Below are 6880 nucleotides of genomic sequence, written 5' to 3' on the forward strand. Positions count from 1 at the left end.
GTGTGTGTGTGTGTGTGTGTGTTGGGGGTGTGGGGGAGCCGAGAGGGTTAGCTGGTCTCTGTGAATCAAATGGAAGTGATGCTCAGACTGCAAAGCACCCAAGGACGGCACGGCAATTAACTTCTGAACTTGACAGGGTTTTCTTCTTCTTTTTTTTACCCACACATCAGAGACTAAAGAAGGAAACATTAATTTTTTTTTTACATATCATTTTTAATGTGGACTTTAAACCAAAAAGGTGTGGTTTTAAAGGAATCGAGCTCGTTAACAGGTGCAGTCTCTCAGGACTGATATTTTGCATGACAGACTTTGTGATTTCATGTGTATTCAAGTATTTACACGTGTTTGCATGATACGGTTATTTACATAGATTAATGCAGTTATTTGCAAGAGCAAACAGCAGCAGCCGAAGCAGCTAGCTGATTTGGGTAATAAAAAACATCCATTTTATGCTGCATATCAGTCGGCTGGTGGAGGCAACAGGTTTAGGAGGGAAACACAGATGTCCCACTCCCCTGAAATGCTCTCCAGCTTCGCCTGGGGGGTACTAAGTTGTTCCCAAACCACTGTATCTCTGAGGCTGAACCATACAGAGGACGCTCATGCTTGTAGCCAATATCTGTTTTTTTAATCAAGATAACAATAATACATTTTATTTATAACGCAAATCTCAAAGTGCCACAATCAATAAAGCAATCTATATAAAACAGCAACAAATAAAAGACCATAAAATACAGATTTCACATAAAAAATAAGAGCAAAACACATTAATTAAAGGGAAATCATTAAAAACATTAAGTAAAATGATTTTTAAGCCTGTTTTGAAACATGCCACAGTCTGTGGAGCCCTCAGATGAGGAGGCAGGGTGTTCCACAGCCGAGAAACACAAAACCAGGATGATAGGTGAGGAATGTAGACAGACCAGTAATTAGAGGTTTTTTCCTTTTGACTCAGTTTCTTCGACACAACAGGCCAAAGCGACACACTTAGACAATCCATCGATCTGACTCCTGCTCCGTAGATCACTCACGATCAAGACTTCTAGATATTTAAACTCTAAAGAAGAGGCTTGACCTGCAGGAGGCGTTCCACCGTTTTCTGGTAGAGAACCATTGCTCTTGTCGGGTTGGGGGTGAGGTTCTGCCTGGTCTATGTTCCTACCCTCATCTATGGCCACGAACTCTGGGTAGTGACTGAAACAAATAGTTCACGGATAAAAGAGGTCGAAATGCGTTTTCTCTGCAAAATAGAGATAGAAACACAGGTCAGTTGTCCAGGAGAGACTCAAAGTAGAGCTGCTGCATCAAGACCCCGTTGAGGTGGTTCGTCTAGGGTGTCCCCTGAATGCTTTCCTAGGGGGACACGCCGGAAACTAGACTATGTCTCTCGGCAGGCCTGGGAACACCTTGGAGTCCACCCAGAAGAGCTGGAAGAGGTGGCTGTGGAAGGAGAGGTCTTGAGTCTCCCTGCTCAAGCTGCTGCCCCCGCAACTCGACTCTGGAACAATGAGTGGGTAGTGGATTGATGGAGCCATGTCCAACAGAACTGCATCCTTTGCAAAAAGCAGAGTCGAATCCCTCAGGTTTCCAAACCAGACACYTGCCTGATGAACGCCACGAACTAGATCAACTTGCTGAGGACGTGGACACAGCTCTTGCTTTGGCAATGCAAGGACAAGATAGACCTCAAAACCAGAGTAATAAAAAGCAAACGGCAGTAAAACGAAACTCCTGCCTGACACAAGTCTGGAAGCTAAACAAACCAAAAGCTCCTAATTGAAACAGCAGTTCTTTTTGTCGACAACCTCCATAAAAACAAGGATTCAAGAGGCTGGAACATAAGCATGTCGGCCATATTTCCTCTCTAAACAGGTAATCAATCAGTTAATCAAGCAGCTAATTCAACAAGAGGAGAGTCCTCAGCCGTCCTCGCAGCACCGAGGCGCCGCCGACAGAGCTGCATTTGTTCGGGACTCAAAGTATTTGAAAAGCTATAATTGTGCTCTGATGAGGGGGAAGATGAAATGTTAGGCAATTAACAAAGATGCTGACAGTGAATCCTGGTGGGAGTTTGAGCGTCTGCGCCGAAAATTCATGGTAATCCACCTAAAAGTTGACGAGGCTGAGATGATTATAGGCAGAACCACAGAGCGAGGGAGACGCTTTGAGTCACGCGCAACTAGAATTCAAACTTTTTTAAAGTAAAGTTACATTTCAGGAATTTTAATTTACTTCATAAAAAGCTCGACTGATTGATGATAATCTGAGTTTCAGGCCTCCGTGGAGCATCGTCTTGCTCCACCTTAATCCAGGCGAATTTGTTGCAGGCCTGCGAGGGGAAAGCCTCCGCCTGCCGAGCTCGGCGGGAGTCGGTCAGGGGGTAATCGTGCGCTCGCTCGTCGAGGGGAGGGTGATGAATCTCTGAAGTGAATGACCTCRGCTTTTCAGTTCTCCCGTGAGCCCRATCCCTCCTCCTCCTCTTCCTCATTCATCCCTCCGTTTTTTKTCCTCATGACCTCAATCCCAGATCGCTGTGATATTTAACACTCCCTCCAGCAMTCGGAGGCTTTTCTCGTCTCACGGGGGTCAGCCGACATCGTCACCGCATGCGTGCACTTTGTACCCGTATCATACTGTGCAAAGAGAAAACTCAAACCACGGGACGCAGAACAATCAGTTAAAGCAGTTCTTATTCGCTCAGTTATTATCTTTTAAAGCAAAGGTCTGTGGAAAAGCTGTGAACAAAATATCTTACCTGTTGACTTGGATCTGCTCAGACTAACCRTTAGCTCATCAATCCTGTCAGATTKAACCCTTTTCTTCAAACTGAAGACATTTAAAGAGCTATCTACAACAAGTAAGATATTAACTGTTAACCTTTCCTCAGAATCTCACTTTTAAAAACATCAACCTATTTCATTTYGAAAATAATGATTTATGATGCTAAAACTTTTCCAAATGTTTGTTTAGGGCAGGGCTCTGCAACTTTTACAATCACAAGAGCATTTCTGCTCCTTGGTTCACTAATAAAATGTGACCCAAAATGCTATAACTGTGATTGTCAACTGGTGGTCTATGGGCCAAAGGGCGGTCATTCCAGATAGTTGGGGTAACATCACAAAATTAAAAATATATTGCAAATTTCAATATTTATTATTATTTTTACACTTTAGGGTAAAAGAAAAGACCTTCTTAATGTAAACAAAACACTTTATATAGTTTWTACCAAATTTCATAAAAACTGCAATTGTACTAAGCAAGCATGTTTTTGTTTYTAAATATTATCTAGTCTAGTTTTAAAGGTYCTTWAAGGTAATTATGATGGAGTTGAGAAAAAGATCATACTTTGAGGCTGGAAGTTGGATTACTGAAGTGATCAACTAGCATGATCTTGTCAGAAAACATGTTTATTTAATTTCAGACATGTRGAGTTTACCAMACATTAACATATAACTCAGATWCAGGAAAAWGCTCACTCACTGCTTTGGACCAAAGTCAAGCCCCACCCTGAATATGGTGTCATAGTAAACCAGGAAGTAAGTTATAGAAACAAACACTAAAACTAAATAGAGACTTAATGACTCTGTTTAAAGTAAATGGTTACAATTAATCACAAAGTATAAAAATATAGGTGGGCATCTAAAATTCAGTTAATTGGTCACAAAATAACCTTCAATCTAAAGTTTCACTCTATGTATTTTTGATCACATATTTGCAAACTGGCAGGAAAACTGCTAAAGCTCGACTTTTCTGTTGTGAGTATAAAAGACAAAAAATGTAATCTCACGTTAGCTTTGGTCAAAGCTTCAAAGAGCCGCTGCAGAGGCATCAAAGAGACAYGTTTGGCCCCAGAGCTGCAGGTTGCAGACTCCTGGTTTGGGGTTTTGTTAATTTTGCCCTTAATTATTTGTTTTTGAATCTTAAAGCAGACAGTCGACATGTCAAAGCTTCTTAAAGTCAACCCTGTGTTTAGAGAAAAAAATACCATGTTAGTTGTCTATAATGACTGCTTTGTGGTACGCCAATCAAGTAAGAAACATGGAGGGMAACTCCAAACATAGATCTGTAAAAACAAAATAACTAAACATATGTATCATATCTCAGATCTGCTGCAGTGTGAAAAATAACAAGCCAGAAACACCGTAAACTGCAACAAAATACTGTAATTCTGCTTTTAACAAAACTCTCATAGGTTTTTCCACAAAAATAATTTAAGGAGGAACCAGAAATGTGACGTTGTGTTGGAGACATTATGGTCTGGAGGAGGTACTTTATTTTGATTCATGATACTTTCTCATCATTTTTCAGTTAAACAGACCGAACATTTTCCAGCTAACCTGCTGCTTTTACAGATTTCTGCTTCCGTTCAACTCTAAATTGTTCAATAGACCAGCAAAGGATTTTTATATACTCTTTTTACGTAAGTGAGGCTTTTCCTTCGAAGGGTTTCAATTTGAAACACACAMAAGCTGCTCTGTTGGGCTAAAAAAAAAGTAAATACCATATTTGAAGGCACAAAACCACAATCCACAGAAAGGCTGACGTCAAGGTGCCGACGTTGGCTTTTTGCATGCAGTCTGAGCTGAAGGAAGCAGCTAAACAAACAACTAACCTTTTATTTTTTCTGAAGTTATGAATTCAATATGTTCAACTTTCAAACATTTGCTGATTTTACACATTTAACTGCGCAGAAACAAAGTTTTTTTTTTTTTTGGTGTTTTGATCACTAGAAGGTCCACCACAGACTTCCTCCTCCTCCTGGTTGCATTTTTTTTTTTAGTTTCTATCTGATTAAAATGTAATTATATGTTCGTTTATGCCCAAATATGTTCACCAGAAAGCCACTAATTGTGTGTTTGGGCTCTTGAATAGTTAAATAGAGGGAAAAATGAGCTTTTGTGCTGAAATCTGTAACTCCATCTCAGGAAAAAACGTAAGGTTATGAATATAAYCACGGTTCCTTGACGAAATGGAACAAAGTGCAACACACAGTTGTATACGGGACACACGCGCCTGGCTGAAGCCACCTCTAAYCACGTCTTTAGACCGGTGACGTGGAGACGTTGAACGTCGGGTGACAGGCTCTGCCTTCACCCTATAAGTTCGGAGTCACCAGCGTCATTACTCAGTTAGATACCGCCCTTCACYGAGCCTTTGTGATGCGGGGCCAACAAGGTGTTGTACTTCATTCCATTCCTTCAAGGAACCGTGGTTATATTCGTAACCTTACGTTCCTTTTCAGTCATTTCACTCAGTACAACACACAGTTGTGTATGGGACTTGTCAAAGCACCCCGCAGAGCAGTATCAGACCTGAGTTAAGTAGTGTGCCTGAGTAAGTACTGTACTAATGCAGAGCTTTGGACCCGGCAGAAAGTACAGAATGAGCCACCGAAGGGGCTGTTACATCCAGGCTGTAAAATCGTGCAAATGTGTTTGGTGAGGCCCAGCTGGCCACGGCACAAATGTCTTATATGAAAGAAACTTCAACTCTACAGACTCTAGAGGCTCAAATGGAGGGTCGCAGAGAGCCTCAAGAACCACAGTGAGGTCTCAAGAGGGAATACTGAGTTTAATAGCAGGTCGTAGCTTACGAACCCCTTTCAGAAAACGCACAGCTAAAGGACAAGCACCAGGTGTGACTCCATCAAAACCTACATGGCAGGCAGAAATGGCTGCTAAGTAGACTTTAATTGTGGAGAAGGAAAGCCCTTTATCCAGTAGCTCCTGAAGAAATGTAAAAAACATCTCCTATTGCACACTGAAAAGGGTCCAGGTGCCCGTTCTTACACCATCGCTCAAAAGCTTGCCACTTATAGGAATATAATCCTCTAGTGGATGAAGCTCTTGCATTTTGGATAGTTGCTATTACTGCTGGAGRAAGGCCTTTGGCTAATAAGCTGGACCTTTCAGCAGGTAAGCATGCAGCTTCCATAGTTCTGGGTGTGGGTGAAAAATCTCCCCCTCTGCCTGAGAGAGGAGACCTCGTTGAACCGGAAGTTGCCAGGGTTGAGCTGCTAGCAAGCTGATTATCTTGGCRTACCAAGACTTCGCTGGCCAGCGGAGTGCCACTAGGATCAAAGACAGGCTCTGTCCRCRCACCCTCTCTAGTACAAGTGGTATCATTTCCACTGGGGGAAACGCATACAGAAGTACATCGGGCCAAGGATGAGCTAGGGCGTCCACTCACAGAGGAGCGCTCTGCTCTGTCATGGAAACAGAACAGAGAACAGTGTGTGTTTGCTCTGGAGGCAAACAGGTCTACTGTCGCTTTGCCAAACAAAACCCAAATCTGGGCCACCACAGTGGGATGCAGCCTCCACTCCTTTGCTAGAGGTCCGCCCCTGGAGAGGAGGTCTGGACCTAGGTTCAGTCTCCCCGGAACATGAATGGCTCTGATAGACAGGAAATGAACACTGCTCCACTGTAAAAGAGTGTAAGACAGGTTCAGCAGGGGAAGGGACCGAGTCCCCCCTTRTCTGTTTATATAAGAGACCACTGCTGTGTTGTCCGTTCTGATTAGGAGATGATGATTCTCCAGAACTGGACAAAAAGGTTTCAGTGCTAACAGGACTGCTAACAATTCTAGGCAGTTTATGTGGAGCTTGGACTGTTGTGGAGTCCAGGTTCCACYCACCGCCGTGCCRTCRCACAGGRCTMCCCAACCYTTCAGGGAGGCATCTGTGGACACCACTTTGCGAAACGACACCCTCCCTATTGGAGAACCCTGATACAGGAGACCGGGTTCCCTCCAGGGGCTGAGAGCCGTCATGCAAGAAGCAGTTATTGTTAGCTTTTTGCGGCTAAAGAAGGCTCCATCGGAGGGATGCCCACCAGGCCTGCTTGGTCTGCCCCTTCCACGTCCAAGTACTGACCCTGTC

At 43.2% G+C, this 6880-nt stretch overlaps 1 protein-coding gene across 1 annotated transcript in view; it reads right to left on the minus strand.

The window, feature by feature from the left end:
* The window catches only part of sdc3 (syndecan 3), a gene marked incomplete at its 5' end in the record, with an annotated part of 48781 nt that overhangs the window by 10578 nt on the left and 31323 nt on the right, over nucleotides 1-6880 (minus strand).

This window comes from Austrofundulus limnaeus, unplaced genomic scaffold (genome assembly GCF_001266775.1).
Source record: "Austrofundulus limnaeus strain Quisiro unplaced genomic scaffold, Austrofundulus_limnaeus-1.0 Scaffold32, whole genome shotgun sequence".
Lineage (NCBI taxonomy): Eukaryota > Metazoa > Chordata > Actinopteri > Cyprinodontiformes > Rivulidae > Austrofundulus > Austrofundulus limnaeus.